This window comes from Solanum stenotomum, chromosome 11 (genome assembly GCF_019186545.1).
Source record: "Solanum stenotomum isolate F172 chromosome 11, ASM1918654v1, whole genome shotgun sequence".
Classification (NCBI taxonomy): domain Eukaryota; kingdom Viridiplantae; phylum Streptophyta; class Magnoliopsida; order Solanales; family Solanaceae; genus Solanum; species Solanum stenotomum.
Window position 1 is genome coordinate 27044489 of NC_064292.1, and position 26767 is coordinate 27071255.

At 37.2% G+C, this 26767-nt stretch overlaps 2 pseudogenes across 1 annotated transcript; one reads left to right on the top strand and one right to left on the bottom strand.

Moving 5' to 3' along the window:
* Window positions 1-17382: 17382 nt before the first annotated feature.
* On the top strand, window positions 17383-19090 carry LOC125843520 (trimethyltridecatetraene synthase-like; annotated as a pseudogene).
* A 250-nt stretch (window positions 19091-19340) lies between these two features.
* Window positions 19341-26480, bottom strand: LOC125843523 (2-alkenal reductase (NADP(+)-dependent)-like; annotated as a pseudogene). The gene is made up of 5 exons (XR_007444039.1): window positions 26134-26480; window positions 25880-26057; window positions 25181-25347; window positions 25039-25121; window positions 19341-19993 (listed from the first exon to the last, which is right to left on the bottom strand). The product of XR_007444039.1 is annotated as a 2-alkenal reductase (NADP(+)-dependent)-like (transcript).
* Between the last annotated feature and the right edge of the window lie 287 nt (window positions 26481-26767).

Genomic DNA, 26767 nt, shown 5'->3' on the forward strand with positions numbered 1-26767 from the left:
TTTAACCACGCCCCCAACTTAGGCTTTTGGCCTAAGTTGGCTATTTAACTGACTACAACTTCATGAGGATTATGGGTAATGGATAAAGAAAGGTTATGATTTCATCAAGTTTCTTCCAAAGAAAGGTAAGGCTCAAGAGGTGTTCAAAAGCGGTTCACCCACTCACAACGTAGGTCACAAAAGAGGTATATGTCAAATTGGCTCACATTCTTAGAAGTTGCCTAAGATCATATCAAGAGAAAACATCAATTAGTTGACCAGACCAACTGGGCAAATTCTAGGATCTATCATGCATGGTTGAAAGTAAGCTCATCACACTAGGCATTGACACTACAGTCAAACAAGACTCCACACTTTCGCTAGTGTTCAATGATCATCACAAGAGACTCAATTCGATACTAGGCTAGTCATAACGAGATGCAAAGAGTACACATATTGTCTATGCAACTTCATTTGGCCTAGTCATAGCCGCGCATTCATGTTCATTCGATTGAGAGCACTATTCAAGTCATCGGTATTGATTGGAATCGAGACTCAAATTTTGCAAAAGAACAGCCACCTTCAACACACGAGAGATGGCAAAAATTTTCGAACGGTTCAAAATCATATTTGCAATTTTCAATAAAAGAAGTCATAAGCTCAAACATCCACAGAAAGCAGTATTTAACACAATTTACGCACAAAGCCCAACTATAAACCAAATATGAACATCAATAGCACACAAAGGTGGGCCTCACCCCACCACAAATGCAAGCAATTTGTCCTCTAGTGCAAATGAGATAAAGAATCCAAAAATAAAAGTAAGTAAGACAAAGAGGGATTAGTGCCCGATGTGTCAGCCTCGAATTTGATAATGGCCCGCGGAGCTTCTTCAGAAGATTCAATGGCAGCTGACTTACTAAGATTGTCCAAGTCATGAGCCACCTAAAAGGAGTGGATAGCTGTGATGAATCCACGTCTCCATGAGGGAATAGTGGGGTCTCGGGGATTTGTTCTCTTGTTGGCACTGGGCTTCTTGCCCTCATTATCCATTTTGGGAGGATTTGTTGCCTTTGTATTTTTCCTGAAATTTTTTGCTGTTGTTTGTTGGGGTGGCATATCTCTTCCAGCTACTTTTGGTCTAGCCATTTATGCAAAGCTTCGAGAAAAAATTAGAAAGTATTCAAACAAAAGTAAGGCAGTTCATTTGCAGAATTACTTCGCCGAACCAGTTGGTAAAGTGCGCAACTACTTAGATGGTTCGCCGAGTGCAGTGCATAGAGAATACAAGGGTGAAAACAAAGGGCGAACAAGAAGTCTTTCAGCAACATCATGCTTCTCGCCGAAAGTTACAGAATTCAACATCAATTTAGCATTAAATTAAAGGCGAAATGGGGATTTTAGGTGAACCATCGAGTGATTTGGCGAGCTCGACCCAGCTCACCAAATGACCCAACGTGCCTGCTTTTGACCCAACTTCCTGAATTCAACCTCGCAACCCCCGAAAACAAAATTAAGGCATGCACAACTCAAATTAGGCTTAGACCCAGTGACAATCATGCACAACCCACGATTTTTCATCCAATTCAAAGCACAAGCTTCAAGAATTAACTATTTAACTTAGTACGGGTAAAATTTGCAAACCTAATAGGCGAACAAATATTCTAATCCTAGCAGAGAGGGACAGCACACATCATCACAGTAATGTCATTACATTTGAGTACAACTTTTCAATACAAAAAGCTTAGTGCTTGGAAACCAACCTTTGGTGCTGATTAAGATGCTACTGAGATGCTAGTCGGCAACGCAAACAAGATCCAAGAACAATTTAATACTAAAAATACTCCAAAAATGCAAAAATATAGGAACTAGTGTGCGAGTGTGAGTTTGGGAAGGAAAAAAGTGAGGGAAACTGAATGAGTTCGAAACTTTTAAACCTTTGGCTTGCAAAACTGTCTAGTTTTCGCCGATTCGGAGACATTAGTCAAGATCGCCGATCTATTCAGCGTAACGCCAAGTAGTCATTTGCCTCGCCAAAGTTTACAGAACTTTCATGTTTTGTGGGAGTCCAAACGGCGGTCTCTGTTAGGATCACTGACACAGTCAGCGATTCGCCAATAAATTCCTGTGCTCGCTGAGTTTTACAGACTCCAATGCAAGATGGTCTTGAGTCTAACGGGAGTCTACTTCGGAGTCGCCGAACCATTCGGCGATTCGCTGATTGGACCTGTTGCTCGCCAATCTACACTTTTCGTTCACTCTTCACACTTCCATCTGCACAATCAACACACAATTTTCTTATCAAAGAAAAAGAAAGTAGTATATGGTTTTGGGTTGCCTCCCAAACAGCGCCTTAGTTAACATCGCGGCACGATGCAACAACGCCTTCAGGCATCTTCCAAATACACTACTTCAACCAAAGAAATCTCTTGAAAATCCCCAAAATATAATTTCAGGCGTTGACCGTTCACTTTAAATGGAGGTCCTTCCTGATCTTCAACTTCTATGGCACCATTGGTGAATACTCGAGTTACTCTAAAAGGTCCAGACCATTTGGATTTGAGCTCTCCGGGAAAGATTCTAACTCGAGAGTTGTATAACAAAACCCAATTTCCTACCTTGAAGTCCCGTTTGAGTATCCGAGCATCATGCCATTTCTTCATCTTCTCTTTGTAGATGGCTGAACTTTCATACGATCTGCATCTAAATTCATCCAGTTCGTTCAACTGCTCTACCCTCTCCCTTGAAGTTTTTGACCAGTCCAATTTAAAGCTTTCAATGCCCACAATGCTTTGTGTTCTAACTCGACAGGCAAATGACAAGCCTTACCATAAACCAACTGATATGGAGACATATCGATAGGCGTTTTGTAAGCGGTCCGATATGTCCATAGTTCATCATCGAGTTTCCTAGACCAGTCAGTTCTATTGGCATTTACTATCTTTGCCAATATGCTTTTGATTTCCCGATTTGACACTTCGACTTAGCCACTTGTTTGGGGATGATATGGGGTTGCTACCTTGTGTTTCACCCCATATTTGGTCAGTGCCATTGTAAACCACTCATTGCAAAAGTGGGACCCCCCATCGCTAATGATTGCCTTAGGAGTGCCAAATCTTGCGAAGATGTAGCATTTCAGAAATTAGACAACACTCTTTCCTTCGTTGTTTGGAAGTGCGATGGCTTCCACTCATTTGGAAACATAATCTAGAGCCACCAAGATATATTTATTTCCAAATGAGCTCACAAATGGGGCCATGAAATCGATCCCCCATACATCGAATAGCTCGACTTCCAAAATAGGTGTGAGAGGCAACTAGTGCCTTCTAGATACTCCGCCTTGCTGCTGACATTGAGAGCATTTCTTTGAAAATTCATGTGCATCCTTGTATAGGACGGCCAGTAATAACCACTTTGGAGAACTTTAGCAGCAGTGTGAATACCACTATGGTGACCTCCCACTGGAGATGCATGGCAAGCATGGAGAATTTCTACCGCTTCTTCTTCTGGAACACACATCCTAATAACATGGTCAGTATATTCTCGAAACAAGTATGGTTTATCCCAAAAGTACTTTCTAATGTCGAACATGAATCTCTTTTGTTGGTAAAAGGTCAGCTCATCCAGCATCAATCCACTCACAATGTAATTTGCAAAATTTGCATACCATGGTGTAGGTTTGAGAGATATAGCAAACACATGTTCATCAGGGAAAGACTCATCTATGTTGACCTCACGCTCGACATCTTCCTTTCCTTCCGACCTCGATAAGTGGTCGGCCGCTTGATTTTTGCAGCCTTTTTGATCTTTTACCTCAAAATCAAACTCTTGTAATAGTAGCACCCACCTTATCAATCTTGGTTTTGCATCTTTCTTCACCATCAAGTAGCAAAGTGCAGCATGATCAGTGTGTACTATTACTTTGGTGCCTAACAAGTATGCCCGAAACTTTTCAAATACATAAACCACTGCGAGCAACTCTTGTTCAGTGACCGTATAATTTTGCTAGGCACTATTCAGAGTTTTGCTTGCGTAGTAAATTGGGTGAAAGAATTTGTTGTGCCTTTGCCCCAACACTACCCACAATGCCATGCAACTAGCATCACACATTACTTTGAAAGATTAGGACCAATCAGGACTGATAATAATCGGGGTGGATACTAATTTTTCTTTCAAAAACTTAAATGCGGCCATACAAGCATCATCAAAATAGAACTTCACTTCTTTCTCTAGGATTTTGCATAGTGGGTGTGTAATATTTGAGAAGTCTTTAATGAAACTTCGGTAGAAACCTGCATGCCCCAAGAAGCTGCGAATACCCTTTACTGAAATTGGCGGGGGTAGTTTCTCAATTACCTCAATTTTTGCCTTATCAACTTCTTGCCCTTGTTGCGACACCTTGTGTCCTAGAACAATACCTTCCTTCGCCATGAAATGACATTTCTCTCAATTCAGGACCAAGTTTGTTTCCACACATCTTTGAAGCACTTGCCCTAAGTGTGTTAAGCACTCTTCAAACGTATCCCCTATGACTGAAAAGTCGTCCATAAATACTTTCATGGAGTCTTCGACCATATCCACAAAGATAGACAACATGCAACGTTGAAATGTGGCTGAGGCATTACATAGTCCGAATGGCATCCTTTTGAATGCAAATGTTCCATAAGGGCAAGTGAAAGTAGTTTTTTCTTGTTCTTCCAGAGCAATAGAGATTTGATTGTAACCGGAGTACCCATCCAAAAAATAATACCACCCCTTTTCTGATAACCAGTCAAGCATTTGGTCCATAAAAGGCATTGGAAAATGGTCTTTCTCGGTTCATGAGTTAAGCTTTCGATAGTCCATGCATACTCTCCACCCAGTCACTAGTCTTGTCGACACAAGTTCTCCTTTTATATTTGGAACTACGGTTATACCTCTTTTTTTCGGTACACATTGCAACGGACTTACCCACTTACTATCTACAATAGGGTAGATCACTCCCGCATCTAGCCACTTGATAATCTCCTTTTTCACCACCTCTTGCATTGGAGGGTTCAATCTCCGTTGATGCTCCACACTAGGTTTACATTCACCGTCGAGCCGAATCTTGTGAGTACAGATGCCAGGAAAATTCCTACTATATCAGTTATTGTCCATCCAATAGCTTTTATATGCTTCTGAGTACTTCAATGAGCAATTTCACCTGCCTTTCAAGAAAATCGGTTGCGATAATTGTTGGTAAAGTATTATTGGCTCCTAAGAAGGCAGATTTGAGATGAAAGGGTAGGGATTTTAACTCCAGATTCGGTGGTTCTTCTGTTGATGGCTTTGCAAGAGGACTTTCTCTACTTTTTAGGTCGATATCCAACTTGATTGGATTCCTTGAATGTACTCCTAACCCTGATAAGGCAGCTACCACTTCCTCATAGCCTTGAACTTCGGATTTATCATAATTGGCAAATACAGATTCAAGGGGTTCATTCTTGCGCATTAAATGGCTCACACTTGTCACTGCCTCATCTATAACATCCTCGGTAGACACCACATGGATATTACTTTGTTGATTCATGGATTTACAGTTCTTGAAGGTCACCTCACATCGTTCACACGAAACTTCAATTTCCCACATTCGACATCCACCAGTGCTCTCTCGGTAGCTAAGAATGGCCTTCCCAAAATAATAGGGATTTCAACATCCATCTCACAATCTAAAATCACAAAATCAGCTGGAAAGATGAATCGATCTACTTTTACCAATATGTCATAGAGTATCCCCACTGGGTGCTTGATTGATCGATCAGCCATAAGGAGTCTCATTGTGGTTGCCTTTGGTTCACCCAAACCAAGTTGCTTGTATATTGCATAGGGCATCAAGTTAATGCTTGCTCCTAAATCTCACAAAGCTTTAGCGAATTGGAGCATGCCAATTGTGCACAGGATTGTGAATGCCCCAGGATCTTCTCTCTTAGTGATTGACTCATTTGTCATAATTGCACTGTAATTATGGGGCACCTCAATCGTTTCATAGTCCAAGCTCTGTTTCTTTGTAACCAGCTCTTTCCTGAATTTGGCGTATCCCAACATTTCCAACAATGCTTCTACCAGAGGAAGGTTAATTGATAAGTTCTTGAATACTGACAATTTTTTGTTGAATTTATCATCTTCATTCTTTCTTTTCAAACGTTAAGGAAATAGTGGAGGTATTTTGGGTAAAGGGTGCGTGACTTTTGGAACATGAACATGTTACTCTACATCCTTTTGTGGTTCTTTGGAAAGTTTTATGAAATAGGTAATTCTCGTTCCTCTATACCCTGGCTTTATTCCTGCATTCGAGGGTCCTCATCCTTCATCACATTCCCTTTTGCCATCTTTCCACTACGGGTAACTACAACCAGTCATCTTTCATTATATTTCATCACTGTCCTGGATGTTAATTGAGCTGATAATACACTCAATTGACCTTCTAGCGTTTTGATGGCATCAGCATGAGAATTCACTTTACTGTTTAATGATGAAATGTCGTCTCTCATCCCTTTTAGTAAATCATCAGTGCCCTCAACTTTATCAAGTATGCATGACAATAGATCATTTACCCAAGGACTACTTGCACTCCCTTTTGCTTTTGGGCATTCACTCAATTGAGTATGGTCTTCATCATGGTCATTTTGCTCAGCCCAATCGTGGCAATATATCCCTGGTTCTTCACTCCTATAATGGTTCCGACCTTGATTTCCACCCCTCTATTCATAGCGTGGGTGGAAACCCTCCTCATATCTTGTGGAGTTCCAACCTTGATTCTCCCCTGATCTTAAGTAACCGGATTAAGAACCCCCCTCAACTCTTTTAGAGTTCCAACCTTGATTCTCCCCCGGTCTTAAGTAACCAAAAAAAGAACCCTCCTCAACTCGAAATACTCCATACGTCCCCTTCATGTGCTCTTGTGTCACTTCCATTTGAGACAACATATTTTTGATGTTTTAGTCCCTCTCCCTTTCTTTATCGAGTTGTTTTTGCGTTAATCTGAAGCACAGTAGGGAAACTTGGTCATCTTTTGTGTACCATGCTTGATTTACTCTAGTCATGCCATCTAGGAGGAATGAGGCTACTTCATATGATTGTAACATTATTCCTCTTTGCACCTGCTGATCAGCTATCCCTTTATTACCCGAATCCAGACTATGGTAAAAGTATTGGAGCAGTAACTCACTCGGCAGTCCATGCGTTGGACATTTTCGCAAAAATCTCTTAAATCTTGTCCATGATTCGTGAATTGGTTCGCCCTCCTTTTGATTAAAATTTTGAATGTCGTCTCTCTGTTTCATCATCTTTGATGGAGGAAAGAATCTTTCATGAAAAGTCATAACCAGTTCCTCCCATGACTTGATGGAGTTCTTTGGAAGCTCGACCAACCACTTAGTGGCTACCCCGGTTAATCATAATGGAAATAAGAGAAGACATATGAACTCTTGTGATAGATTTTTGAATGACAGAGGGGTGCACACTTCTATGAAGCTTCGTATATGTTCATACCAATCTTCATGCTCTAACCCTCCATATACACCTCTTGAATGTATGAGATGGAGTGTTGTGCTAGTAACTTCAAATGTTTCACTTCCGTCTGCTTGTGACATGCAAATTGCACCCATCTCACCCACTTGGGCAGGGTTGTACACACTATTAATATCATCAATATTGTCTCGATGGAAAGCATAACCTGCTGGATGGCCTACTTGGCAGCTATTTTCGCCGTTCACACTCATGCTTTCTGAAATATTCACACACAAGCAAACAAAACAAAACTAAAGATTAAGTGAGTAAACTACAACTAAGAAGAACAAAAATTTTACTAAACCAAAAATTCTCAAGTGACACCACTCCCCGGCAGCGGCGCCATTTTGATGTTTGCGTAATCAAGATACAACTTCCGATACAAGTGTCTACCATCGTACAATAGTTTAGTAACCCAACCAAGGGTTGGGGTCATTCCCAAGAGAGTGGTTTTGAGAATTAATAGAATAATAAAATTTAGTTCTAACTAGTCGTAGCTAAAGATATTAACGATTAAAAACATTGTAAATTAAAAGGGGACAGAAGAGTGTCAATTAAAAATGGGGTTTTATCACTAGAAAGTAAAAACAGCAAAATAAACAAGGATTTCTAAGTAATGAGAGGGGATCCTTGGGATGTGATGGGAATACGGGTTAAGCTAGATCATTGGGTACATGCTTTCAATAGAATATTCATAGAATAATTGTGACTAGGCTAAACTTTAAGGGGGATAAGCTCTCTCCCGAGTAACTTACCCCATTTCAAATGCGTTACTCTCAGACACCCACTTGTCGCATGAAGACCAGCCTACGCCTTAACCCACTCACTCTTTCGAGCTGAGTGTGTGGGAATGAGACTAGGGTTCACTCTCTCGAGCTGAACCTTATGTCGGCCCACTCCCACCGGCCATCAATTTAGTAGTTTTAGTTTTACGACCTCTCTCTCGAGCAAGCCGAAAACACATAAATAAACTTGTATTTGCAACTACAAATTCATTAAATTCATCTACAACTACTAAACGAAATCACAGTTAAACTACGATTAAACTATCACCAAGCAAGACCCAACAATTATCTTAACCCATATTCGCTAAATCACACCCCAAGAATTAGGGGTTTTTAGCCACACGTGTATAAGAGATAGAAATTTATTCCAAATTAAGCTCGCATTCAACTGGGTATCAAGATTTAAGTCTTGATACATGCCAAAATTGAAGAATCCAAGAGACCCAAATCCAAATCTTGAAGATGAAACCCTTTGGATCTTCAAGTTTTCAAAACTCTCTCAAACTTAGAGCAAAAATATCAAAAAGCACTATTCTATATGAAAATTATAATAATTGTTTCACACTTAAAACTACAAATCTAATTAGTATTTATAGTTTTCATAGATTTGTGTTGCAGTGGATCATTCGACGTCGTTAGTTAGAATCACCGATCAACTCGGTGATTCACCTTTTGGTGTAGTTCATCGTCGTCTTACACCATCCTTCAGCATCGTCGTGCTCTGGGTCATTAGGCGACATGGTACTACTTCGCGAAACTTCTCGGTGATGCGCCGACTGCTCCCTTTTTCCGCCGACTTGATCATTTCCTTCAGGGTTCAGCACACTGGAACAAAAGGTGAAGTAAGACCCTTCGGCGACTCGCCAAGTGGACTCGGCGATCCTCAGGCCTTCATTACTTCGTTCTTTTCATTCTTATCGTTCCTTTTTGCGACATAGTGTCCATGCTTTCCTTCAAACTTCAAATACCAGAAACTTAAGGGTTTTCATCATATATTGAGATAAAATAAGCATTTGAGGACACAATTTCTATTCAAATATAGTCCTAAATGAGTCCAATTTGTGGTATCATCTTCCATGGTGTAAACAAAATTTTGGAAACATCCTTCAATTGGTAGGCAGCAAGTTCCGCTTTTTGAATAGAAGTCACTCCCATAGCATTGACTATCTTATACTCCTCATCCAAAAATTCTTGGGGATCCTCTCCCACTTTAGAACCTAGAAATATCGGAGGATTCATCCTCACAAATTATCTCAACCTAAAAGCCATAGTACTAACCATACGGTTCACATTAGCCTCAACACCCCTAGTAGCTTGAGCCGTAATGTCTTGAGCTTGGGTAGTTACGGCTTGAGTCATCAACAAAAGAACCAACCTAACTTCCTCATTGGTCAAAGCCAGAGCTTCAACCGAAACTTCATTCCCTTGAGGAACTTGGTCACCTTGAGGACCTTGGGGATCTCGGGGAGGAACTCCCTCATTCACAATCTCATCTTCCATCCTTCTTGTGTTTACCCTTGTATTCATATCCTATAAACACAAAAGAACGGTTAGGAAAAGGAATCTTATAGTTCTAAACTCTAAGGCATGACTTCAAGAATAATGAAAGAAGTGTAACTTCCTAAGGTCCTATAGCCTCTCGTTCATAGATGTGTCGCGAATCACACAAATGAACAAGACTCTATTAGATGTGGCTTGTGAGACATCAATCCTAAAAAAACATTTCCAAAATCTTATGCCTTGATACCATGTTTGTCACAACCCAAGGCTAGCCCCTAGATGCGAGACGGCGAACTTGACCCTGAAGGGGTCTCATACAAGCCTCATAGCATTTCATTGCATTCGATAAGAAGAAAAGTACGGAATTATAACTTTATTTAAAACCATACAATCAAATTACTCATTTAAAACTCTTGAAAACACAACGGAAGTCTATTGTCTCAAATGGCCATCTAAAAACAACATCTGAAACATAAGTAGGGACACGTCCCTTTACAATAGAAAAAGTCTAACAATAGTCTTCTACATAAAAGAAATGGAAACATCAAGTGCTTGTCCTCGACCTATGAGGACATACCACCAAGTATTGGAGAATCTCAAATCCAAGTCCTCGATCTAGAGAAAGTAACTCACTTGTCGGAACCTAAACTTGTAGTAAAACATGAAGAAGAATGGGTTAGCACAATTAAGTACTAAGTATGATAGCCATGCAAGAACATTCTTAAAATGGACATTTTATTTGAAATTCATGCTTTTATGCCATTTTGATAAAACTTCATGAACATAAGTATAAGAGGCATAATATTCAAACATAACCAACATTCAAGTCACTTATTCACATTCGAAAATAATCAATCATATAAACCATTACCCTCACATTAAGCCTTCACCTCAAGTAACCCTCATGCTACACCTTATGCAATGTATGGATCGCGTCCCATACCACCATCCACACTAAAGTACAACATTAAGGACACCAAAAGTGAACTTACCATTCAACCTTTCAATCTTCACCCAATACTCATACATATAAGACTCAACATTCTTCATTAACTTCATTTAGGACACATTCATACATTAGCCGTTAAGTCTGAGAGAACTCACTATGACCCTCTCAAAGCCTACTCATGCAATGACTGGATGGCATCCCATACTACCGCCCACACTTCATAGAACGCATCATGAAACAATAATGCACATCTCACATGATGGGAATAGGCGTTTAACAGACATAGACCATGAGAGCTAAATCATGGAATCCGGTGTCGTATGACCTCACACCGTAAAGAGGTGTTCTACTTGCCTAAGGTAGAACTAGTAACATTTTAGCTTAGATGGAATCCATTAGCTAATACCCTATGTGGGCACATAGTTATGGGATATGAAAGATGTTCATTGAAATCCGGCCTAACGTAAGGAGAACCTCCATCTAACCATATCCTCTCGGTACTTAGCCTTCATTCCCATAGAGTATTTCATTTTCATCAACATTATTGTACTTGAGAGGGCCACCAACATTAGGACTACTGACCCAAGGTAAATTACACAAGAAAGGGCCACCACCATAAGGTCTACCGATTCAAGGTACATTAAGGATATCTCATTAACTTTCCAAGAAGGACCAGCAACATTAGGTCTATCGATACAAGGTTCGTCATTTCACACATGAAAGGGCCACCAACATTAGGTCTACCACTTCAAGGTTTTAACATTACATTAGTTCCTAGAATCCTCATGAAGGGCCACCACCATTAGGTCTTCCGATCCAAGGTTTAGCCTAGAATACTTTATCATTCATTCATGAAATGCTACCAACATTAGGTCTACCAATTCTAGACATTAAGTCCAGATACATTCATTATATAAGAAAGGATGCCTAAGCCTACCAATTCAAGATATCACAATCACATTACTTCCATTTATACAAGAAAAGAATGCATAAGCCTACCAATTCAAGATATACAATTTATAGAAAAAAACCCTTCACATTCCATCATCATCATTCATGAGTGTTAATTGAGAATATGCTTTCAATTACAACACTATTACATTCTAAACATGATAAGTATACATTCATTGAAATCACATGCATATACTTTACATCATAAACATACATAGATCATTCATATATAGAGGTAGAAGGATGATATCCATTAATTCAACACCACAATATACATAGTAAGTAAACGCCTCCACCTTTTAAGTGGATCAATAGATCAAGCACAATTCTACTTCAATATGCAATTTCATCATAACTTTCCCTTCAAGGGTCATGGATCAACCCACATACTTCATAATCAACCAAATCCTNNGGGGGGAAACATGGGTTCTAAGAAGAAATCATCTTAATTCATATTTAAATCCACAATTCATTCATAAATCAATGCAATAAAGACTTTGGAAATCATTTAGAATTGAACCCATGCATAGATTGAAATCTAGGGTTTTTGGGTAAACATTGGAGACTTGAAATCACTTTTGAAATTGGCTCCTTGAATGATAATAAGTCAAGGATGAAGACCACCATACCTTTTATTGGAGAATCCCACGAAAATCCCTTGAAAAACTTGAAGATTTGACCTTGGAAGCTTGAAGTCTTCACCTCCAATGGAGGTTTCTAGAGAGAGAACTTTTGAGAAGAGAGGTGAGTTCTATTTTGTGATTTTGAATAATGAAAGATAGAGTTTAATACTTTTAATACTCTTAAAATACTTTAATTAACCTAAAATAATCTTCCCCCAACTTAACTCAACTTAAAATGATTTTACCAAAAGACCCTCACCTTGGCCGAACAAAACCAAAAACACAGGTGGGGACTCACGACACTAAAACACGGACCGTGGTCTGGGTCACGCCCCATCTTGGTCAAGCGTGGTTTGGGGCTGTGGCTTGGTTTTGGAGGCCATGACCTACGGAGGCCATCCACAGGGCGTGGATGGACCTACGGGGCGTGGTCCCCTTCCGTAGGTCACCAAGTTTTGGCAACTTTCCTCTATTTGGGGCATCCTTGGGGTTAGGCTAAGAGTCCTCCTCAAGGACCCCTATGGTGGTCCTTGGGGAGTCGTACCTTGACGTTTAACCCCTAAACCCCTCGATCATAGCTCGGAACAACATTATACACCCTCAAACCTCACATCAACTCAAAGACACACATGTTAGGGTCTAGTTTCACTTATATGTTTTACAGGTCGTTACATCAATCCTGAATGGAAGTGGGAAAGGATAGATATGGACTTTGTGGTTGGTTTTCTCAAGACCCTGGGAAAGTTTGACTCCATTTGGGTTGTGTTTGACAAACTGACTAAGTCGGCCCACCTCATTCTAGTGGGAGTAGACTATAATGCCCAACAGTTGGCAAAGATTTATGTTAAAGAGATAGTAAGGTTGCACGGGGTGCCCTTTTCTTTCATCTCAGACTGTGGTATGCAGTTTACATCGAAGTTTTCAGAGAAGTTGCATGAAGAGTTGGGGACTTAACTCACTTTCAGCAAATGTTTTCATCCACGGACCGTTGGACAGTCGGAGAGGATAATTCTTGTGTTGGAAGACATGTTAAGGGCATGTGTAATTGGCTTTGGAGGGCATTGGGATAATTTCCTACCTTTGTGTGAGTTCTCCTACAACAATAGTTGTCACTCCAGCATTGACATGGCACCATTCAAAGCACTTTATGGGAGGGGATGTTGATTGCCCAAAAGATGGTTTAAGGTCGGAGATGTGAAACCTTTGGGTTGGAGTTGGTAAAGGATGCTCAGGATAAGGTGAGGAGTATCCAAGCTAAGCTTCTAGCTTCTTAGAGTCGAAAGAAGGAGTATGCAGATCGTAAGGTAAGGGACATGACATTTTAGGCTGGTGAACAAAATCTTCTGAAAGTGTCACCCATGAAGGGGGTGATGAGATTCAGCAAAAAAGGCAGGCTCAATCCTCGCTACATTGGCCCATTTGAGATCCTTGACTATATAGGGCAGTAGCTTATAGGTTGGCTTTACCTCCTAGCCTATCTGGAGTTCATCCAGTGTCCATGTTGAAGAAGTAACATGGGGATGGAGATTATATTATCAAGTGGGACTCAGTTTTGTCAAACAAAGATATTCAGTATGAACAGAAACCGATTGCAATCCTTGATCGTGATGTGCGAAAGTTGAGAACCAAAGAAATTAAGTCAGTGAAATTTAAATTGAAGCATCGTCCGATTGGGGAACCTACTTGGGAAACCGATAAGGACATGTGAGACAAGTATCCCCAGTTATTAGATGATTCAGGTACTACTATATTCTTGCCTTAGCCTAGTTTCCTAGTTTGTCACTAAGGGACGAGCGATGGGTAAATTGGAATCTATTGTAACAACATGTTCCCATCGTTATGGATAAGCCAATGGGGAAGGAATTTGGGCTAGAAAACTTTTGAGTAGTAACTTGGAAATTTCCAGCTTAGGCCAGACTTGGACAAAATTTGAGTCAAGCGACCAAGAGTTCTCTTAAGCCGTCGCACCAGACACTAGCAAATTTCAGGAAAAAGGCCAAGTGTTCAATTCTTCGAACAAGGCCTCGAAATTCATTCGGAATCCAAGCGACGCAAACCAAAAGTGCAAACCACTTGGAAATGAAATTTCAAACTCAACGAAATTGACGAAATAGACATCCAAGGTCGTCTCATCCAAATGTTGACCAAAGTCAACACTTCAACAAAAAAACAACACAAAAACTCCAAAAAGCTAAAAACTCACCTCTGACACCCTCGGGACTCAAACCAAAGGTCTTTCTAGACCAAACATGGCATTATAAAGCTAACCGCGTTGACGAAATTCTATTATAAGCATGTTTACCAAGAAAGTTTCCCCAAGTTATACTTTGGGCACAACTCAAAAGTTAAAATGCTTAATCGCACCAACTCCAAACGACAGCCCAAAAATCCAAACCAACCATCATACTAGACCAAAATGACCATTCAGGAGCTGATGGAGTTAAAAAATTCCGATCCGACGTCAGAATCTTTGAATGTTGACTAAAGTCAACTCTTTCAAGCATTAAGCTTCAAAACTTAAAACATTGCACCAAACTCAATCAAACACCTCGAAGAGTGTGCCACCAAACCTAGCACCACACACAAGTTATAAAGAAGCTACGAAAAGGGGTAAAATAAAAAAAAGCACACATAAAACAAAGAAATGACCCTGAGAGTCATTACAGTATTATAGTAATTTAACATTTAGGTTAGGGAGTTCATATTTTTAAGGATGGATGGATGGATGGATGATTAAAAACTTAAGAAATATTGTATTTCTTCTTCTCTATTTATTTTTTGTATTTTCTCTCTATTGTAGTTACTTAGTCTATATTACTTTAAAAGCACTGCCCTTTTGTTTTACTTATTTACTATTTCTTAATATTTCAGTATTTTGGATGAAGAAAAGTTCAATAACGCCAATTGAAGTTTTTATTAGTTTAATTTTTATTACTTATTTAATAGATAATTTTATGAGATACATATTTTCATTAATGCATATTTATATTTATATTTGGGTAGGTATTTGTATTTAAATTAAAGTATTATATATGTCACAAATGTATTATCAAGTTAACAAGATCTTCTAACTTCAAAATATATTATTTTAAAATGTTCCGAGTTCTTTTTTTAAAAATATCTCACAAAAAATGAAAAAATATGTGAATATATAAAATGTAGATGTTCTCTTCACATGTTCATATTACATCTAAATAATTTAACGTGGAATACACATGCAAAACATATCTAGTTAGATGACAAGAAAAATACAAAACAAATAATGTCTATAACGTAATATTAGTGAGATAAGACTAACTACATGATTGAACCTCATCAAATTGAAATAAATATATACATTATTATATTTAACTAATAAATTTTTGCATTCACCATCTTCATAAGTTTGCATGAATAAGAGATATATATGACGATCCACATTGAACATTCGCAAAAAAATCTGCAATATTATTTTTTGCTAAGCTTCTTATTCAAACCTTCACTTAAATAAGCAATACTATTTACCATTACATATATTTTTGGATTTGGTAATCACGTGCAACGCACGTGTTAAAAAACTGGTTTTATGTAAATTTCTGATTGTAGTAAGTTTTTTATTTGGGCTCAACTTAGTCATTTGTGATTTCATTAGAAATATGTTAACTACTCACCAAATTTCAAACCATACAATTTTCATAGAAAATTAATCATTCTAATATCTATAAAAATTTACATAGGGGCAGACATTTCTAGAAACTAGGCTTATAAATAAAAAGGAGTAGATTCATATTTTGTAATTTAAAGTCTTAAACACAATATTCTAGTAATTTTTCCTATTTATAATGATTTGCACCCTAATCTTCTCAGTTCTTTGTAAAATCATTAAACAAAAAATCCTTTTACAGTTTTTTACAAAGATAATAGAAAAATTAACATTATATTTGTTAGGATTTAAAAATTTAATTAAACATAATTAAATAACTTTCTACCAATAATATAATTGATTGTTCTGGACTTTCTTTCTTAATACACGTACAAAGTCAGAAAAATAAAGACAGAAACCAACATTCTCATTGACTTACAAACAAAAAATTCCACTTAAAGAAGAAAGAAAAAAAAGAAGATGAACCACAAAATTTTGAACTTGCTTTTCATAACTTATAAAAATCAGAAGAAGAAAAGATGCAATAAATTATGGAGTAGCAGCAGGCCCAGCACCACTAGTTAAACACCACAAATACCAATTGCTTGGAAGCAACAATGTTTGGCCAAAATGAAAGAGACTTATCTTAAAAATTAATAGTGTCCCCTCCGAGGAATAATAATGTTAGAAACCAAAAAAAAAAAAAGTAGTAGCAACAAATAATTATTCTTTATTTTCATGGAAATAAAAAACAGTAATAACTTGTATTTAATATTGCTTTTATTTTAAATTTAAATCAATTTATGTTTTGTTTATATGTAGTTTCCTATTTTATCCTATTATAATTGAAAAATGAGATGTTTTATAACTTTGCAAAAATCTAAGAAGATAGGGTGCAAACCATTAAAAATGATAGGCAGATGTATAAATCACAAAAGGGCGTTTATATTAGGGTACAACTAGCAAATTACTCTAAAAAGTTGTATACATTTAATTCCTTGCAATATTCTACGGTCTAATTCACTAATTTCCATTGCTGTAGAGTTTCGAGGAAACTACAAACTCATTATAATACAAAATGTTAGTGCTCACTTTTCAAATCTTCTGCTATGAGTGTTGCATAGTTGTAAGATTTAACATAAGTTTACAAGCCAGTGTCATTTTCACTCTGTAGAAATTGGTTACACATAGTCAAAAGTCTTAATTTCAGTGTAACTCCAAATCCCACCTACTTCTTCTATAAATATATTAGCCATACTAAATAAACTTGTCATCATTCATCACAAAATTAAATATGGAGTTCTTTCTAGCCTTGGCAAGACTAGTTNGATTACACATAGTCAAAAGTCTCAATTTCAGTGTAACTCCACATCCCACCTACTTCTTCTATAAATATATTAGCCATACTAAATAAACTTGTCATCATTCATTACAAAATTAAATATGGAGTTTTTTCTAGCCTTGGCAGGACTAGTTGTATTAGCTTTTCTCTGTAAAATTACCACTTCTCGACGCCCAGTTAACCGGAAGCTACCATCGGGTCCAAAACCATGGCCCATCATTGGAAATTTGAACCTACTTGGTCCTATCCCACATCAATCTTTTGACTTGCTTTCCAAAAAATATGGACAATTGATGCTGCTGAAATTTGGCTCCAGGCCAGTTCTTGTGGCATCATCTGCAGAAATGGCAAAACAGTTTCTAAAAATACATGATGCAAATTTCGCCTCCCGTCCTCTGTTAGCTGGTGGAAAGTATACAAGCTATAACTATTATGACATGACATGGGCACCGTATGATCCCTATTGGTGCCAAGCACGATGAATTTACCTGAATGAGATATTTACGCCAAAAAGCCTAGACTCGTTCGAGTACATTCGTGTTGAAGAAAGGCAGACCTTTATTTCCCAGTTAAATTCTCTTGTTGGGAAGCCATTTTTTCTGAAAGACCATTTGTCACGATTTAGCCTCTGTAGCATGACAAGGATGGTTTTGAGCAACAAGTACTTTGGTGAATCAACTGTTAGGGCGGAAGATTTGCAGCACCTAGTAGACCAATGGTTTTTACTTAATTGTGCTTTTAACATTGGAGACTGGATTCCATGGCTCAATTTGTTGGACCTGTAGCGGTATGTGAAACAAATGAAGGCTTTGAAAAGAGGTTTTGATAAGTTCCACAACATTGTGCTAGATGACCACAGGGCGAAGAAGAATGCAGAAAAGGACATGGTGGATGTCTTGTTGCACATGGCTCAAGACTTTACTTTGGAAGTCAAACTCACAGATGATTGTGTCAAAGGATTAATGCAGGTTAATTTCTTTCAATCCTAGATTTTCTCTTGTTTTAGACAAACTTCTAACCTTACTAAACTATGGCATGATCTACTAACTGGAGGAACAGATAGCTTGACAACAGCAGGTCAATGGGCATTTCAAGAACTTCTTAGATAGCCAAGGGTTATTGACAAGGCAATCCAAGAGCTTGACCAGGTTGTCGGAAATGAGAGATGGGTAGAAGAGAGAGATTGTTCATAGCTATTGTACATTGAAGCAATTCTTAAGGAAACACTAAGGTTACATCCTCTTGGAACTATGCTAGCACCACACTGTGCTATTAAAGATCGTAATGTGGTTGGTTATGACGTAGAGAAAGGAACGACCGTTTTGGTGAATGTTTGGACCATTGGAAGGGACCCTAAGTACTGGGATAGAGCAGAAAAGTTTCTCCCAGAGAGGTTCCCAGAAAAGGACATTGACATGGATGGAAATAACTTTTCCTTCTTTCCATTTGGCTCGGGGAGAAGGAGGTGCCTTGGCTATAGTTTGGGACTTAAGATTATCCGAGCAACTTTAGCCAACATGTTGCATGGATTCATCTGGATATTACCTCAAGGTATGAATACAGAAAGCATAAGTGTGGAAGAACATTATGGGCTCACAACACATCCAAAGTTTCCTGTTCATGTGATCTTGGAACCTAGACTCTCTTCACATCTCTATTCCCCTAAGTGAAGGAACTTTCGGATTACTATTAAACATGAACAACTTTTAGGTTTTTGTCTATTCTGTTTTAGATAAGTTTATACAAGAACAAAATAAGACATATATGAATAAAAATAGTTGTTATATCGATTATGCTTTAATATTTCTATTGGACGAGCACTTCCAATAATCTACAGCCACCACTGCACTTTCTCACCATAAAGATAGAAACAAAAATATACTACTACTTTTCAACAAAGGTGGACTGTCAACTGTGCAAATACAACTGGAGGAATACTCTTATATTAGAGAAGTCATTTCAGTTTCAAAGTGGTCACTTTAACCTTCAGACTCCAAGCTGAGTTATCTACTATTTTACAAGCATACAGCATACAATTTTAGACCAAGAATGTCTACTAGACTAAAAGGCTTTGTGTCATATGATCTTTCAATCAATTATTACATGGGAGATAAACCTAAATCCTAGTCAATCTTAGCCTTTAAGCACTAATTTTCATAGTTACTTTTGTGCTTCTAAAATACACATTACTGTCTATTTTGAAACTCTGCAACGTTTTCACCACAAAAAATAAATAATATAACAGTTTACTCAAAAGGAGGACTAAATCAATATCCTCAGCTTATTGCTTTGAAACACAGTATTTTTTGTTTTCACCCAAATTCTTCAAGTTCTTAGTCAGTTGAAACTTGAATAATCTGCTTTCCAACATTTCTCCCATGATAAATACCAACAAAAGTTGATGCAGCATTTTCTAAACCCTCAGCAATGTCTTCTACAAAAAGCAGTTTTTTCTCTCTTATTAGCTGAATAGCAAACTCGAGGTACTCTGGAACCTTGTGCCAGAAGTCAAACTCAGAAAAACCTTCCATTCGTAATCTCTTTGAGATAAGACAAAACAAATTGTGGATACCATCTGGTTTCTTTAAATTGTACTAAGAGATCATCCCAGAAACTGCAATCCTACCATAGAGGTTCATGTGCAAAAGCACCTCATCCAGCATATTTCCTCCAACGTTCTAAAAGTAAACATCAATACCCTTGGGGAAATGCCTTCATTTTGCAAACACACAGTTAGAGAAGCACATCATTCCACAGAGTACTAAATTACATGTTTCAAACTCATAAAATTTGATAATAAATTTAAACATTTATCAATGCGCCCTGAAGTCTGGAAAGTCCTTCATTTTGCAATGAGAGACAGATGAAGAAACATGTCACTCCACAGAAAAATAATTTTTTTCTCAACCTAACCAAATTTAACATAGAAAAGTACTTGCTTCTGACTCACAAAATTCAATAATTAATTTCAGCATTTGTCAATACCCTCTAGTAAATGCCTTTTTGCAAACCGAAAAAATAAATCATTCCACAGAAAAGTAATGTTGTGAAGAGTTTCTGTTACGGAAATATCGTAGCTTAACTAACACAATCACACACAAGGCAAATAAAGAAGAAAATAACATAAGAATTTAACAAGGTTTGGCTAAGCCTAATCCACGAGACAGAAGTAGAACGTTTCCACTATGAAAGAAAAAAGATGTATAGTCATATGAATCCCCAACTACAACCCTTATATATGCATCCCAAATCTACAAGAGAAAGGTTTACTCAACCTACAAGAGCAATATGTTTTTCTTTTCCACATCTATTAGGACAATGTATTTCCTGAACCAATAGAAATTATGAATTTTCTAAATATACAACGAAAAAATGCAATACATCATTAACAAATCTTTCCCTTGACTTGAATTCTTTTTATCAACAGGAACAACATCTCTCTATCTTGCCCTTATCCCTCGAAAGGGCTCTACTAAGTACGACACACACCAATCAAGTTTGCAATGCCTAAACTTGTTAATAGTGACTACCTTGGTCATCATATCAATCGGATTATCATGTGTACACACTTTCTTCGCATCACAAACCCCTTTGTGATCTACTACCTTTGTCCCTTTGGCAATGAATCAAACTTCCATGTTTGATTCTTGTGAAGAGACTCAATCTCTTCGCCTATAGCACCAAACCACTACCCACTTATCTTATTCTGAATTAGAAATAGGCAAATAGCCTATTCATAGCTAGTAGACTCAAGCATGTCAATGGTCTATGCAACTGACAAAGCAAATTCAACAAGATTTGCATATCCAAAAAGATTTCCATCCACTACATTTGCAAACCTTTTCAGTCCGTTGATCACTCTGTTCTCGATGCATGTTGCAATGTTATTCGGTTGTTGTTGTATAGGTGCATCAACATTATCATCTTGATTAAGGTTTTGCACCCCCTCCATTTCCTCCGCTCCTGAACTTCTGAGTTGAGCTAGTGGAAATTCACCTTTTAGCTTTACACGGTCACAGACACCACAACCTGTTTCTGCTATTGCCTTTTTCCTGTAACTGTTCAGTGAGATATATTCATTACATGTACCTACTGACCATTAACCTTGGAGTCTTCTGATCTATGCATCACAATCTATAACCCTTCACTCCAGTTGCATACCTTAGAAATATACACTTATTTGCTCGCGGCTCAAGTTTAGTCATCCATCATATGAAGATAAACAGGACAACCAAATATTCTCAAATTTGAATAATGCAAATCAGTCCATACCTTAGAAGGAGTTTTGAACTCAATTGTTGTGGATGGAGATCTGTTGACCAAATAACAAGTTGTATTGATTGTTTCATCCCAAAAGTACTTGCTAACACAAGTGTGAAAGCACGCTTCATGCCCTATTATGAGGTAATTTGTTCATACGTTCTTCAACACCATTTTGTTGTGTTGTTCTAACACAAGTATGGTATCACATTATGCCTCTCTTCTACAGAAATCATTGAGCTCTGAGTTGTAAAATTCCAACCCATTGTTGGTCCAAAGATGCTTAACTTTCCTTTGTCTGTCTCTCAACCATCGTCTTCCATTTAACAAATGTTCGCAATGCCTCATTTTTTTCTTTCAGAAAATACATTCATACTATTCTTGAGTAACCATCAATCAAAAACATAAAATGCATGGCACCACTCTTTGAGGGAACTTTGTTTGGACCCCATAAGTCTGAATGTATATGGTCTAACTTGTCTTTGGTCTTGTTTTTTGCCTCCTTGTTGAACTTCACCCTTGCTTGCTTACAAAGAAACAATGCTCAGAAAAATTCAAAGCTTGATTTTTGTGGCCACCCAACAAATTTTGCTTGCTCAACAAAGAAAGTTGCTTGTTACTCGTACGACCATGTGCAATTGGCACAACTAAAACTGATTCAGATCACTTTTTTGAGAAGCTACATTTGCTTCCCCTGACTAATTCANCCAACAAATTTCGCTTGCTCAACAAAGAAAGTTTCTTGTTACTCGTACAACCATGTGCAATTGGCACAACTAAAACTGATTCAGATCACTTTTTTGAGAAGCTACATTTCCTTCCCCTTACTAATTCATATCACTATTTTGAGAAGCTACATTTGCTTTCCCTTCAAGTACACTGGCTTGAAGATAATACTATCTAGAATGTAGCTTACTCTTAATGAGTACCATGGACCCTTTACACAAACTCAGTTTCCCATTATCTCAATGAAAGTTATATCTCTAATCATCCAAAGTTGAGAGAGAATCGAACTATTCTTCATTCGAGGAACATATCAACACTCAATGTTTCTGATAATATCATCAAACATTCTCAGTTACCTATCTCCTCTACTGCTAATGGAGTATCATCGCCTAAGTAGACAGTCTCATTTGTTTGCTTGTAAGTTGCAAATCAATTCTTGTGTAGACACATATAATAAGTTGCACCAGAATGAAAAACCAAGAAATTATGCCTATGACTAAAACTCACAACACAAGTTTCCCTTATATAGTCATTGTTATCAGAATTGGTTCTAGTGTCAACAATATTTGTAGAGTTAACAACTTTCTACTTCCCTATTTTATCCTTAAGCTTAGGAAAATCTCTTCTATAGTGACTCTGCTCCGCGCACTCATACCAGTCCTGCTTCCTTGCTCTAAACTTCAATACGGTGTTTTTCTACTAAGTTCTTCCCCTACTAATAATACCCTCACCCTCAGTCTTGTTATCCAGAAAGCTCTTCATAAAACTCCTTAGATTTTAGTGCATTACTAACTTCATCTAGTGAAATACTGCCTTTCTTATATAGCAACGTATCAACAAATGCATTATAAAATGATGGTAAGAAACATAACATGATCAAGGCCTGATCCTCACTCTCTATTTTGATATCTATGTTCTTCAGGTCCACTATGATTAAATTAAACTTATCAAGGAGAGTTTTAACCAATCTACATTTGTTCATATGGAGATTGTACAACCTCTTTGTTAGGTAGAGACGCTTTATCAGCAATTTCGTAGAATATATATCTTCCTACTCCAAAGAAGGCTATATATAATGCTCAAGAAGATAGCACTCAAAGTCCTCCTTTTAAAGTTTCTGTCTTCTCTGGCTCTTTCATCTCTTTAGAAAACCTCTTTAATTGTCTTTCATAACCCTTGTAACACTAAAGACAGTCTCATTCTAATTTTCCATCGATTGAAACNTTATATTGTTATTTGCCTACTCTTGTTTGATTTCTACCCTCAGACCCATTACTTGTTGTTCCGGGTTACGGGTTGGCTTACCTACTGGTGGGTTATAGTAGGTGCCATCATGACTTGATAAATCGGGTCGTGACACATACTTTGTTAAAGATGATGAAGTCATCTTAACCCTTGCTATTGTTACAGATATATCGTGGGTTAACTAGTGCACAAACACACACACAACAAATAAAAAAGAAAAATAACACAAAAATTTAATGAGGTTTCGCTAAGCCTAATCCCCAAGGAAGAAGTAGAGAGTTTTTCATTATGAAAAATAGAAGGGTACAATCATATGAATCCACAACTACAGCCCTTTTATATAGGCAGAATAGATTTAGTTTTATTTGGTGCACACCTAAACTTTACGTTGGCCTAGTTAGACCCTTGAACTTGATAATTTTATAGTCACGACCTTCCTAGATGTTGATGTGGCGAAGAGTGTTATCCACTCACTTTAAGGCGCATGAAAAGTGGAGAATATTTGAAAAAAAATCAGCTTCCAAGTGGGTATTTTCAACTATTTAATTGCCACATAGTCAATATAATGATTTGTTTTTTTCAATTGTATTTCTCTATATATTATTCTTAATATACAAAGCATATTTTATTCTAAATGTTTCTTTTATTCTTTTTCTGCTACAATCATTATTTGTTTCAACTACATATTTCTTTTCTTTTTCTAGACCCAAATTCACAAAACTTAGTTGGAACTTTCTTTATTTTAGCTCTATTAATTGAAACAGGTATTTTTGGTTGAAATTTTATTTATTTTTTGTTTGGTTGCGATGATTATTCTTTCTAACTGAATAATTCTTCTTTCCCTCACCTTGATTAGAATATCATTATCTTTAGCCAAACAAAAAAATCATAGTCAAAATATTGTTGTTCTACTTTTTTCTACATAATTGACCCTAAAAGATGATTTAAATAATTAGTGAACTAAAAAGGGTAAAAATGGAATTTTTCTAAAAGCAAAAGGCACATGGACAAAAAAATTCATATGGCAACGCGTGTGTCACACATCCATGGGTTGTCAGCCTTTAGGGGGTTGTGGCTATCAAATTACCAAGTTGAGGGGGATAATTAAGCTAACGCAAAGTTTGGGTGTACACCGGATAAAATTTGACAAGTTTGGGGAGGTCACGATCTATTTTGCCTTGTTCATAATTTCAAGTAGTCTCAAACCGATAAGAGAAAGATTTTCTCAATCCTAAAAAGACAATATATATTTCTTTCCCAAATCTATTAGGACAATGGGTTTCCTAAACCAATAAGGATAATGGGTTTCCTAAATATACAAGGGAAAACTCAAGACATAATTAACAGTATTTCTTCCATTAAAGCAAACTTGACATGAAAACCTACTACTTTCAGACTCATAATATTTGATAATTAAATTCAACATTTGTCTATAAATGAGATCTAATCTAAGCTTATTGTATGTGTCTCTGTGTCAAAAGAACAAACAAATAATGCAGATATTCTTGGGCCATAAAAGAAATCACCTTTTCAAGGCTCCGGCAAGATCATTTCCTTGTTTGTAGTTAAAAGCATCATCGAAGCCAAGTTGTGATTTTAAAAGACGTACCTGCAAAACACATCATTAATAATGGGCAGTTGCATAGAAAAGCAAAAGTGAAATATTACCTTTTCATCAGTACTAGCACTGCCAACGACATATCAACCTTTCATTTTCGCAAATTGTCCAACAAGCTGACCAACTCCTCCTGCTGCAAATGAGACATAAACTACATCCCCTTCCTTAGCAGAGCATAGATTATTAAAACCAATATAGGCTGTAAGTCCTGGCATACCTGTAAGTTCATTGTTTCACATGTATTCTTCAGAAAGAACAATCAGCAATTTGTCCATTCTATTTTTGCAAAACCCAATCTGAAATTTTCAATTGGGCTAATAAACAATAGATTTTGAAGTGAAGTACTCCCCCATTCAGTGGCAGAGCCACCTTACAAGTAGGGAGTTCGGCGAAAAATTATATTATTTATACATGGTTAAAAGTATTTTTTAGGTATATATGTCGAACCCCCTTCGACTAGTTCGTGTGTCTATTTTTTCAGATTTTGAACCCCTTATTGAAAATCTCGGCACTGCCACTGCCCTCGGTTTCAAAAATAATGACACATTTCTATAATTAGTAATAATTTAACTTTAAAATGCTCATAAATGATTTTCTAGTCACACAAATATGTATGACTCATTTTAGACCAAAAGTGTCTCTTTCTTTCTTTATTAAACTTGGTGTCAAGTCAAAGTAACGGATGAGTAATTGTTTTAATGAGCATAAGCAGGAAGCAAGGGAGAGAGGAGTAATTAGGAAATTGATACCTAAAATTCCAGCATAGTATGAGAGAGGCACATCTGTATATTTGATCCTGAAAAGTCCATTGGTATTAAGAATCAAAGTATAGACTTCCCAAGCAGTCATTCCCCGGATATAATCCCCCTCCTCAAAATTTGCATCTGCGGATTTAATAACTTTGGCCACACCAAGTCCAATAATTACCTAAAATTGAAATGCGACATATCACTGAAATTGTGCACCATTGACAAATAAGATAAGGAATGAAAAATATACTTACAGAACCAGGATTGAATGAGGCAAGTAAAGGAACATCGTTGGATATATGATGAGACATCATGTGGCACATATAAGGGTCACAAGCCAAGTAAAGATTCTTGACAAATAAACCCTTTGATCCTTGTGGAATATGGCTACTTATCATTGAACTTCGTAACTCAAACATAATTCTTCAACACAACTTGCTTGTTAGCTAACATCATGCTTGAATCCATTACTCTCTCATTTCTTCTCTCTTTTTACTCAAATCTACACCGCCTATAGTCAAACCACAACTACCGCCTGCCACCTCAACAAATACAGCTGCAAACTTCTTTAATTATTCTTACTCCATTTAATTGCTAATAATAATGTCTAGGATATGTATTTAATAGTGTCATCACATTTTTCTCAATTTCTTTTGTCCTTCTCTGTGCCACTCAGGGTATATTTATTACACTTTAAAATAGGGTAATGCTAAATGGCTAGACAATTTCGTCAAAAATTTAAAAAGTCTATAATATTTTATTTATTTTAAAATAAATTAATTTTTTTCATTTTTTAATTAAAAAAATATTAAAGTTAAAAGGATAAAAATATTCAAAAAGGTAAAATAACATATATAGAATACTATTCTGGCCAAATTTTCTGGCCAA